Source organism: Peromyscus leucopus, chromosome 3 (genome assembly GCF_004664715.2).
Source record: "Peromyscus leucopus breed LL Stock chromosome 3, UCI_PerLeu_2.1, whole genome shotgun sequence".
Classification (NCBI taxonomy): Eukaryota; Metazoa; Chordata; class Mammalia; order Rodentia; family Cricetidae; genus Peromyscus; species Peromyscus leucopus.
The window spans coordinates 143,941,736-143,953,159 of record NC_051065.1 but is presented as its reverse complement, the minus strand read 5'-3'; positions in this window follow the sequence as shown (position 1 = coordinate 143,953,159).

The following is an 11,424-nucleotide window of genomic DNA, read 5'->3' as shown; positions in this document are numbered from 1 at the left end:
TATGCGTCCACCCTGATGGAATGAGTTGAAATCTGTGCCATGGAAACACATGCCTACCAGAAGCTGAAAAGGTGACCCTCTTAGAATCGCATCTTCGTGGACACAGCCACTTCAAGGTCTTGGGATGGAGTAGTCCTGTGTGTGGACAGTGACTGGGGCTTGGCACAAAGAAGAGGAGAGGGCAAGTGGGGGGAGACTGCGAGATGCCCCCACAAGCCAGAGGGTGACAGTAGCATTGTGCCGACACCAAATCCTTAGTATCCACAAACGTGCTACAGTTGTGCAAGAGCCACACAGTGGAAGGCTGAGTGTGAGCTCCATGGGAATGTCTTTTACTACCATTGCAACATCTTGGCAAATCTAAAATGATTTGAGAATACAAAGCTACACTGGGGAAACAAAGAAACAGAAAGCAGTGTGTGGAAGATCTAGAAGCCAGTCAGCATTTTCTGTGCCTCTGCTTTCCACCCTGTGGTTTTATTTCCTTTCTCTGAAATGGAAGAGACTCTTGACTCAAACAGTGTACCTCTTCCCCTCCTCTCAAGCTCCTTCCCAAGCTACTAAATGTAGTTTAAAGACCAGGAAGTAAATAAACAACCGAATGGATGAACAAATGACTTGGGGTTCCACGGGGCATCAGCAGTCTGCTGGAGACCCAGTGCAAAGTGTGGAGATTAGAAAGCATGAATATTTGCCCCTAGCATGCTGCCGGCCTTGTGAAATAGAGGCACCAATCAAACAGGTCAGATGGTTCACCAAACCCAACTGCCCATCCAGCTACATGTAAATATGCAAGTGTCTTTGAGTGGTAAAACTTTCTTAGCATGGTGTAGTAGGACAGGCCCATAGGGTCGAAGAAATTGGCTCAAACCAGTTGCCAAGGCATGCACATAACATACTTCCTTATGAGTCAACCTGGAGTATGCCTGAGGGCCTAGCAACAGTCACTGTCAGATTTCCTGATTGTGCCCAGCCAATGAGGGACGGCCACATAATGCAACCAGATTGGGACACAGCCTGGGTGCTGGGAGGAGGGTATATAAGGACTTCCCCATTATTGCATAAACAAGTCTGCTGTTTGCTCCCCCCAGGGAGCCATTAGGATCCAGCAACAGCAGGGGACAACTGGGACGGGCCAAACCACCAGCTGCACCTCCTCACCATGGAGCTTTCCATGAGAAACAGGAGGCTTCGGCTAGGGATGCGGCTCTGTTAGTAGAGTACTTGTCTAGCATGCATGAGACCCTGGGTGTGATCCCCAGGGCCATATGAACTTCACATGATGGAGTAGACCTGTAATCCTAGCACTCTGGAGATGGAAGAAAGAGGTTGAAAAGTTCAAGGTTATAAATCAATCCTTGCCATTTAAGGCCAGTCTGGGCTATGAGAGATCTTGTCTCTAAAACAATCAACCAACCGAATAAGACTCAGCCGTCTACACTGAAGCAGGTCTCACTGAGGTTTCCTGGGTTGCTGTCAATGACTCCACCCCAACCTGGATGAGGTCTAAATAACAATGTATTTAAAGACATGTCTCTGGCCAATTCTTACAGCCAAGGCTGAGCATTTTGTTGCACACTCATTTCAAAAATTTCATATGCTTCTTCACATTCCAGCACCATCTCCCATGTAGTCCAGTTCCCCTACGTTGATGTCTAACCAATGTTTTCTACCCTCTCTCTCTCTCCTGTGGCTTGTTGACCAAGCATTTAGGCAGTACACCATGTGCCAGGCAGAAGCAAGGAAAGACACCAGGCTTGGCCAGCACTAAACTGGGCCGTGAGAGATAATTTTATGGAAATCATAAAAGTACAAATAAACCTTGCTGTCTAAACTCAAGAACTTAATAGGGTCAGGCAGGTTTTTGGATAAAGCCTTACTGCCTGGATTCTCACCATTTGCTACTGCAATGCAGAGACCTAATAGAATAAGCAGGAGGCATCTCTTCTCTGTGCAAATTTACATCCATGTCACAGTGCCAGGGAAGTGATGAATGGAGACCAAACAGGAAGAGGGAGGTAGATGAGGCTCTGTCAAATCTTCCAGCCCTCCAGAACCTGGCCTGCTAGAGAGCGAGCTTTCTGGACTCTGGGTGTGGTCAGATTCCAGGGTTCAGTCTCTTCCCATTTTGAAGGAACTTGACTCCTGTAATGGCTGATACTAAGAACTTACTTGTCTGGTTCCACTGAGGTATGGAGGGCCTGGGAAGAGAGGAGCCCATGTAGGTGATCTCTCCTCAGGTCAGAAGCATTGAAGGCAGTAGTTCTCTACCTTCCTAATGCTGTGACCTTTTACTACAGTTCCTCATGTTGTGGTGAGCCCTAACCATGGGATTATTTTTGTTGTTACTTCATAACTGTAATTTTGCTACTGTTATGAATCCTTATGTAAACATTCCAATATGGGATATGCGACCCCTCACCAAGGAGTCATGACCCACAGATTGGGAACCTCTGGTCTAAGGTGTAAGAAGAAGATAGAGAGGAGCGTGCAGCCAAGAGATGGTGCTTAACACCTTCTAGAAATCCCCAGGGGGAAGCAGAGGCTCCCACAGTGGGGTGTCTGCAGTCTGGAGCCCAGTACTCCTGGCTCTGTGCTCTGTGCTGGACACCCCAGCGCTCCTCTGCATCGCCATCTCCCCAGGCTTGTCTTCATCTCTTTCCTCCTCCCGGGTCTGTCTGGGTACATTAACTACTTTTCTCATTGTTATGAGAAAAATCCCGACAAAGCATCTAAGGAAGAAAGGGCGTCTTTTGTCTCCCAGTTAAGCATATTGTGATGGGAAGGCATGGCCATAGGAGTGTGATGTGACCGACCACATTGCGCCTGCAGCTGGGAAGCACAGAACAGTGGGCACTGGTGGCTCACTTTCTTCTTTGGTCCAGCCTGAGACCTCAGCCGGTGGGATGATGCCACCCACATTTGGGTTTTTTCCTGCTCAGTGAAACCTTTCTAGACACGTGCTCCTAGATGCACCCAAAAGTGTGTCTCCGTGGTGATTCTAAATTTAGTCAAGTTGACAAGATTAACAATCCCACCGGGCTTCCCGATAACCCGAATTCGGCCATTACCCGCTCACTTCTATCCCTCATGGCCTTATGACAAGCACACGTAGGAAGTGGCTACAGGAGTCATTGGCGCTGAACCTTCATTTGATACCCAAGAGCAAGGAACAGGAGGATAAATCCTTCTGTGGGGTCGCTGTGTGGAGATTGCCCCACACGCAGTCATGGAAACAACAGATCCTTCACACCTGCTCTTTTTAATTCTGCTTCCCGAAGCTATGGGTGACTGTCTATGCCCACTCTTAGAGTCTCTCCCCTCTGGCCTCCCTGCAAGTGTCTGGGAATCTGATTACTCTAAACTATTTCCCAGGCCCTTCATCTGGTGGCCCACAAAGCAGGATGGATAAGAGAGTTCAAGGAAGCCGAAAGCCAGAAGCTTTCCCGGAGCCGGACTGTGGAAATCTTGAAGCACACCAGGCACAGGCCCTTCAACTCCATGTCATCAGCCTTTGATCCGCGTGGCAGCTAACACGAAAGTTGGATTCGGCCCTCTAACTGTACAGGACAAGACCTGTCAAGGAAATCAGTTTCCCTGACAATTTCAAAGGCCCCGACACTTTCGTCACTTGGCACTTGGCCACAGGGAATGGAGCTGTGGACACACACACCCCGCTCCCCCACAGAAGCCATTTTCCCAGGAAGGCCTGACAGCTCAAGTGTGGGCAAGCCCACAAGGAATGAAGGGCAAGCTCTTCCCTGCCCTTCTCTGAGGACAAGTGTTGCTGGTGCAAGAGGACTTGACTGGGCTGCCGAGGAAGATTCCTACTGGGCTGAAAGACACCAGGAGGGTTGGTTGGGAACCTAAAGAATCCGGGAGCCTCCGGGAGTCAAAAGAATGAGACTGTTCATGGTTAGGCAGCATTTAACCCCAAAACGCAGGAACCACCTTGGGAGGATTTTCCATACTCATCAGGCTGCCTCCGACTTGGAGGTCTGCTGTTTGGCTTCCCAAGCTTGCTCTTAAATAAGCAAGCCAAAATAAATTCAACTTCCCCCTTTGGGAGTCTCTTATCAGCTGACTTAACCTGTCTAGGTTTAGTTGCTTTGTGCGTGGCTGGCACAGGTAACTAGGATGCTGGACCTGTGAGTGATTCAGGACCAGAACGTGGCAATGACAGTGGGTGGCATCGAGATGGTTCTTCATTAGCTTGTGTGGGGCTGGAGGGAAGGCTCAGCCGTCAAAGGCTAGGCTCACAAGCAAAAATATGAGATGTGTGACCACCTTTTTGGTATGCCAGGAGCATTCCTGTCAGCATGAGAAGCTGTGGTAAATGACCCCAGAGTCCTCTACTGACAGCCACAATCTATGACGTTCTTCTTTGGTGATAGGCTCAGAGGATCATTCAGTCTAAGAGGGTTCGGGAAAGGCAGCATTAGTTACTGTTCCCAAGAGGGCTGAGTCTGAAGCTGAGTTATGTTGGGAGGATAAGAAAATGAGACCCGTTCCTCTCCCTCAGCAAGACCTCATCTGGGAAGGGAGTGAGGGGCACTGGGGATGCACACAATGCACACATGTCCACCAAGATGCTGCATCAACGTGCAGCACTGTAGAGACTTCAGCAGAATGGCCGTGAACAGCAGGAAGGATGAAGTCTCTGGAGGTGTGGGCCGGGACTGCAGCCCTCTCACAGCACGCATGAGGTCCTGAGTTCCATCCCAGCATGGAGGGCGGAGGCAGTGACAGGAAGAAAGTGGATCCTGGATTCTGAAAGCCATGGGCCCAGCGGATCTGCAGTCAAGTGATGGGGTTCAATCCAGAGGCACGCTGGGTTCCCAAGAGGGATTGCTAGTCAGCTTTTCCAGGGTGCAGACTTAGGAAGCGAGAATTTAGTGAGCAGCCGTGTTAGGAAGTCTTCTTGTACCTGCACCGGCTGGGTTAAGGGAAGGAAGCAGGACTGAACAGGGGGCAGGGGTAGGGGAACAGACTGCACTGTGGTCAGAAGTCGCCAGCTAACCCCACTTATCACTGCTATTGTCCCATTATGAGTCTTCATATCCCTGTATCCGCCATCATTGGGTGCAGGCTGTCTCTAAATCCATGGGTTTAGATAGCAATTCTAAAAAGTGCACATCTGCACACTTAGCAGGTAACTTCCAAAGGGATCTTGGTGGGGCAGCACCTCAGAGCAGGTACTTTTGAGCCCAGCTGGATCCTGCACTCAGAACTCTGGGAAAGCTAGCTGTTTTCCCATGGTGCTCACCACTTGTCCAGCATCTTGTGTATTCTGTCTCCCTTCCAGAAGCTTACCTGCAGTGTCTCAGTATGGATCCATACCAAGGCTCCATATGGATCCATACCAAAACTCACCATGTTGCCTTCTCTAAAATGTTACATGGTGCTTTACTGATGGTCTGTATATGGAAGCTACGTTGAGTTCAAAACAAAGGACCATTAATGGTGCAACTTCTCTCTGATGTCAGAAGATGTCTCTGCTGAGACCTACTAAAAACCAGATTGTTGGCCTGATGCAGTGGAATACACTTATAATCCCAGCACTTGGGAGTCTGAGGCAAAAAGATTGCAAGTTCAAGGCCTGCTGAGGCTAAATAGTGAGTTCTAACACAGCCTGGGATATCTTAGGCACATAAAAAATCATTAAAATCAGTTTTGTGGGGTCAGAGTGGTTAAGAGCATGTTCTTACAGAGGACCCAAGTTCAGTTCCTAGCAATGACAGATGGCTCACAACTGCCTGTAACTACAGCTCCAGAGAATCTAATGCCCTCTGCTGGCCTCCACAAGCAGCTGCATTCAAGTGCACATACCCACACATGGACACACATATTTTAAAATAATTAAAACTTTAAAATTATTTCACTTCTCTATTAATTTTTATTTTTAGTATTTATTAGAATATTTTAATTGCATGTGTCCTTATAATTTGCCTCCCCAACTATTTCTCTGGACATACAAAACCAACTTCAGGTTACTAAAGAAAATTAGAACTCAAATTCTAGGTGTTTGGAATGCAGCTCAATGATGGTGTGTGTACTTAACATGTGCGTGGCCTCAGGTCTAATTGCCAGCACCCCAAATGAAAGAAAACCCTCAAAGGTGTGTGGTTAGAGTTTATTTTCCCAGAATATGTGTCCCCTGAGTGCTGAGTGAAATCTAAAGCTTGTGAAGGTTTCCCTGTTGGGTGAGTTCCCAAGGACGGTAATAACAGACCATAGAAGATTGGCAGATGGAGTATGGGCCTCCCAAGGCTGTGGACCAGCACATCTATGCTCCTTTGTACAGCACAGACATGGCCATCCCATGTAGTGGCTGAAGTAATGAGCAGCAGCCCTCCACCAGCAAATCTCAACCACATCTTCAGCCGAGAGGTCTTCTTAATTAAAGGAGCTACCTCCACTTCCCTTCATTGCTATTAGAATTCAATGAACTCGGACCACTTCTTTAAGATCCCGAAATTACAGATGATTTCAACATTTGTGTGTTGGGGGTGGGGGGAGAAAAGCCATCCCTCATTCTGAAAGCATTTGAGGTGGCAGAGCTATACAGGGATTAAAATTAGAGATGGGTTGTTCTATGATGACAAATACCAGGAAAGATGGTAACTAGAGAATAACCAGTCCAAACACAACCCTTCCTCATAGATATATATTTAATGTATGTAAGTGTGTGCCTGCATGTAAGTGTGTGTACCATGTGCATGCCTGGTGCCCAAGGAGGTCAGAAAAGGGCATCTGATCATGGCTGTTCTCTGTTAAGGAGTCTAGAAGAATGTAGGAGATCTCTGGCATGGAGATGATGGGCCACATTAATGGGTCAGCAAATTAACAAGCATTTAATTTACACAAAACCACTTTGTACATTGCATCTCAGTGTATTAGATCTATGGAGGACTTCATGGGGAAGGAAGTACAAGGGAAAGTAATCACGGATCCCAATCTCAGGGAGTGCTGAATTCCACTTCAGTATTCACACTGAAATGATGACTCATAGGGTAAGGAAGTTAATGCCAATGTATGAGACATGGCCAATAAGCCATGCTAAGCTAGAGGACACAGAGCCCAAAGAAAAACAGCATAGTGGGCAATAGATGAAGTTAGGGGCTGGGGACAGAGCTCAATGGCAGAGTGCTTGCCTAACATGTGTGAGAGATCAATCCTTAGCACAAAAAAAAAAAAGAAGAAGAAGAAGAAGAAGAAGAAGAAGAAGAAGAAGAAGAAGAAGAAGAAGAAGAAGAAGAAGAAGAGAAAGGAAAGGATGCAAAAGGAAGGGGTGGTTTGGAAAAGGCTCTGATATCTGAACACTGGATCCCCAGTTAGCATCACTGCTTGGGAGAGATTGTGAACCTTTGGGAGACAGAGCCTTGCTGAAGGAAGTGCATCACTGGGGGTGGACTTTGAGATTGTATCACCTCACCCTACTTCCTGTTCACTCTCTCTTCTCCATTCTTATGACTGAGATGTGATCTCTCAGCTTCTCCTACACCGTTCCTTCTTGCTGAAATGAACCCTTACCCCTCTGGAACCATGGTCCAAAATAGACTCTTTCTTCTATGAGTTGCTTTGATCATGATATTTTATAGAGCTACAGAAAAGTAACTAATATAGAAGGGGGCGGGGGAAAGAACCTGGCCTTGATGAGGAATATGTAACAGACCAAGGAGACAAGTCAATATGTTCAACAACCTTTTAAACAGGTCTCATCACTACTGTCCTCATTATACACATGTAGAAACTGAGAACATCAGGACGAATGAAGATGCTCAAGGTCATCCTGGTAGTATATGTCAGAGCTAGGATTAAGACCCAGACGACTTAATTCCAGTACTGTCTGACAGAAATAGAGTTAAAAACACTAGAGATATCCATAATCTTAAATATTCTAACACACTGGAGACGGAAAATAAGAAAGAGGCGAAATAGACTGTAATGATATTCACTTGCCCCAGTATTTCTTTTTTCTTTTTTAAGATTTATTTATTACGTATACAGTGTTCTGCCTGCAGGCCAGAAGAGGGTGTCAGACATCATTACAGATGGTTGTGAGCCACCATGTGGGTGCTGGGAATTGAACTCAGGACCCCTGCAAGAACAGCCAGTGCTCTTAACCTTTGAGCCATCTCTCCAGCCTCTCCAGTACTTCTTAAACACGGTCATTTTAACATGTAAGTGATATAAAAGTAACCAACATGACATTTGGCGTTGCTTTTTACCCATGTAATTCCCTTCTTTGAAGTATGGTGTTTTTTATATTTTTTTTATTATATTCAGAGTATATTTAAATTATACATTTAAATGTGATACATTTAAATGGCCATATTTCCAGTGCTCAATGCAGACTCATAGCCACTGACTACCTGATTAGTTCAGTGTTGACCATGTGCTGGGCCTGGGGTCCAGCAATGCAGTCTCCTTTGTAGGCTGCCTTTCTAGAACAGAGGCTCAGAGTGACAGGATTGGGCAGGAAAACTGGGCTGAGTCTGAGGAAGGCTTCTAAGATCAGGAGAGAGGGTAAAAATCTCGTAGGGATCCCTGGAACCTGACCTAACAAATGCAATGTCTTAGGTTATACTCTTGTGTGATCACACAACAGCACAAAATCCTGTCTGTGATCTGTGGCCTGTGGAAAGGAAGACAGCACACAGAGGATGATGGCCTTAACGCTGGGGCCTGGTGGGCATGGAAGGCCCTGCCTTCACGTACCAACTGTGTGATCTGGGGCAAGATATTTAATCTCATCAATCTTGGGATTCCGTGTGTATAATATAAGATGGGATCATTCTGCTGAGGTCATGATACTACTGTGACTATTAAACCAGACTGTGCATTTGAAATTCTCCATATGGTACTTGCATGTCCCAAATGTTCCAGTTGGTGATTATTAGCATTATTGTTGTTGTCAAGAGGTTCAGGTTGCATAGTTATAAGATTCCCATTAGCCCAGAGAACCAGACTGTGGATAGCCACCCGAGACCATGCACATTGCATTTCAGTTCAGCTTCTTTACATGGAAGAGGCAGAGGTGCGGAGGGAGCTAGTGCAATCCGCACAGTGGAAGTGGTGTGTGTGGGAATGAGAATGGGCTCTCTCAAGACATTGTGGGACTTACAGCAATCATCCCAGAGATGAGATGGAACAGGAGGGTGAGTGATGACGCCTAAGTATGAACTCTTACCGAGCCAAGAACAATGCGGAAGGCCCCCGAGCCCATCTCATCTGGAAAGAGACTGACGGAGCTCCGAGGGAGATAACATCCAATGCCCGAACCAATTGCCAAGGTAGGGCGCTAGTTAGGGCTACAGAAAGTGCCAGAATCCAGGAATCTCACTTCCTTGTTTTATGGTCCATACCTAGAAAATCTTGCTTGTTCTCTTATGAATCCTGGTTGCATGCTAAAAAACCACATGGAAAACATTGAAAATATAAAGATGCTGGATTCCTTGGCAGAGTGTCTGTGTTTACTCTTTCCTAGACTCCCATTTCTACTCCCAAACTCTATTCTCCATGCTTCAAAATCTGCTTTTTTATTTTTCTGTCAGTGGTGGGTGTAGCTAGAGTTTTCCTGCCTTGCCCACAGTCAGGACAAATCTTTGTCACCCACCAGTCCCACAGCCGCTCAGACCCAACCAAGTAAACACAGAGACTTATATTGCTTACAAACTGTATGGCCCATGGCAGGCTTTGCTAACTGTACTTATATCTTAAATTAATCCATTTCATAATCTATACCTTGCACCTGGCTGGTGGCTTACCGGCGTCTTCACATACTGCTGGTCATGGTGGCAGCTGGCAGTGTCTCTGCCTCAGCCTTCTGTTTCCCAGTATTCTCCTCTCTCTTGTCCCACCTACTTCCTGCCTGGCCACTGGCCAATCAGTGTTTTATTTATTGACCAATCAGAGCAACAGATTTGACATACAGACCATCCCACAGCAGTGGGGATTGAATCTAGGGCCTCGCATGCATCAGACTCTACTACTGCTCTGTACCCCCGGCCCCAAATCTGGCCCTATACGTATTTCTTCTGTGAGGCCTTCTCATGGTGATAGTAACATAAATGTTAATCATAGCAGTGGCTGATATTGTGAGGGCTGACGAGGCACTGGTCACTGTGCTGAACGCTTTGCATGGACTGTTCCATTCTATCTCAACCAGGACTCTTCCAGTCTTAACATCTCCAAATCAAACCTGTGTTGTTTTGGTCAACCTGACACAAGCTAGAGTCATCTGGGAAGAAGAAACCTCAGCTGAGAAAATGCCCCCATCAGATTGGCCTGTGGGTAAGCCTGTGGAGCGTTTTCTTGATTGGTGATTGATACGGTGCTAACCCTGGACAGGTAGTCCTTGTGTGTGTGTGGAGGGGGTGTATAAAGAAGCAAGGTGAACAAGCCAGGAGAAGCAAGCACTTCTCAATGGCTCTGCTTCAGTTCCTGCCTCCAGGTTCCTGCCCTGACTTCCTTCCACGATGGACTACAACTGTAAGCTGAAATAAACCATTTCTCCCCAAGGTTGCCTTTAGTTATGGTCTTTATCACAGAAACAGACAGCCAACAGGACAGCATGTAATGGGAAATCAAGATGGAGCCATGGTGAAGATTTTTGTCTAAAGTTAAAATATTTGAATGGCAAATCTTGAACACGAAGCTCTCAGCAGGCTCAAAATCCACGCTCTTGACCCCAAATCTATATAATAACCATGTTAATTTGGGCAAATTGGACTCTGGTTTGCATGTCAATGTCTTTTTTTATTCTTTTCCCATTTTTCATGCATATGAGTGTGTGTGTGTGTGTGTGTGTGTGTGTGTGTGTGTGTGTGTGTGTGTGTGTGTGTAGGTCTTAGAATGATATCAGGAATCATCCTCCATCACTCTTCTACCTTACTTAGTGAAGCAGGGTCTCTGAATCAAACCCAGAGTTTCCTGATATGGCTAATCTCACTAGCCAGATTGCTCTGCAGGTCCTCGGCCTTCTGAGGCTGGAATTACAGTGGGTTGCTATGCTCACCCAGCATGTTACCTGGGTTTCTGGGGATCCAAACTCTGGTCCTCATCTTGCCACCTCCTCAATCTCTTCTTCAAATCATATCTGTCCTGCTTCACTATTCTGTGGCCTGTCAACTTAGAGAGATGTCTTCCACACTGGGGGTAGGAGTTTCTACATTTTTTTAAGAACAGTAAGTTTGGAGATTCCCAGGAGGTAGGTAAAGGAACAAGAAGAACCAAGGGTGTGTGGGGGTGCTCATAGGGACATCTCTAAGACTCCAATTTATTCATTAGGCGTTTTGGGGGGATCACAAAAGTAGGAAGATTGTATCATCACGGGATGAAAAGTTTAGTTCTATACTTTTTTTTTTTAATTTTAAAACAGTCTCAGGTAGCTCAGGCTGGCTCTGAACTTGCTATGTATCT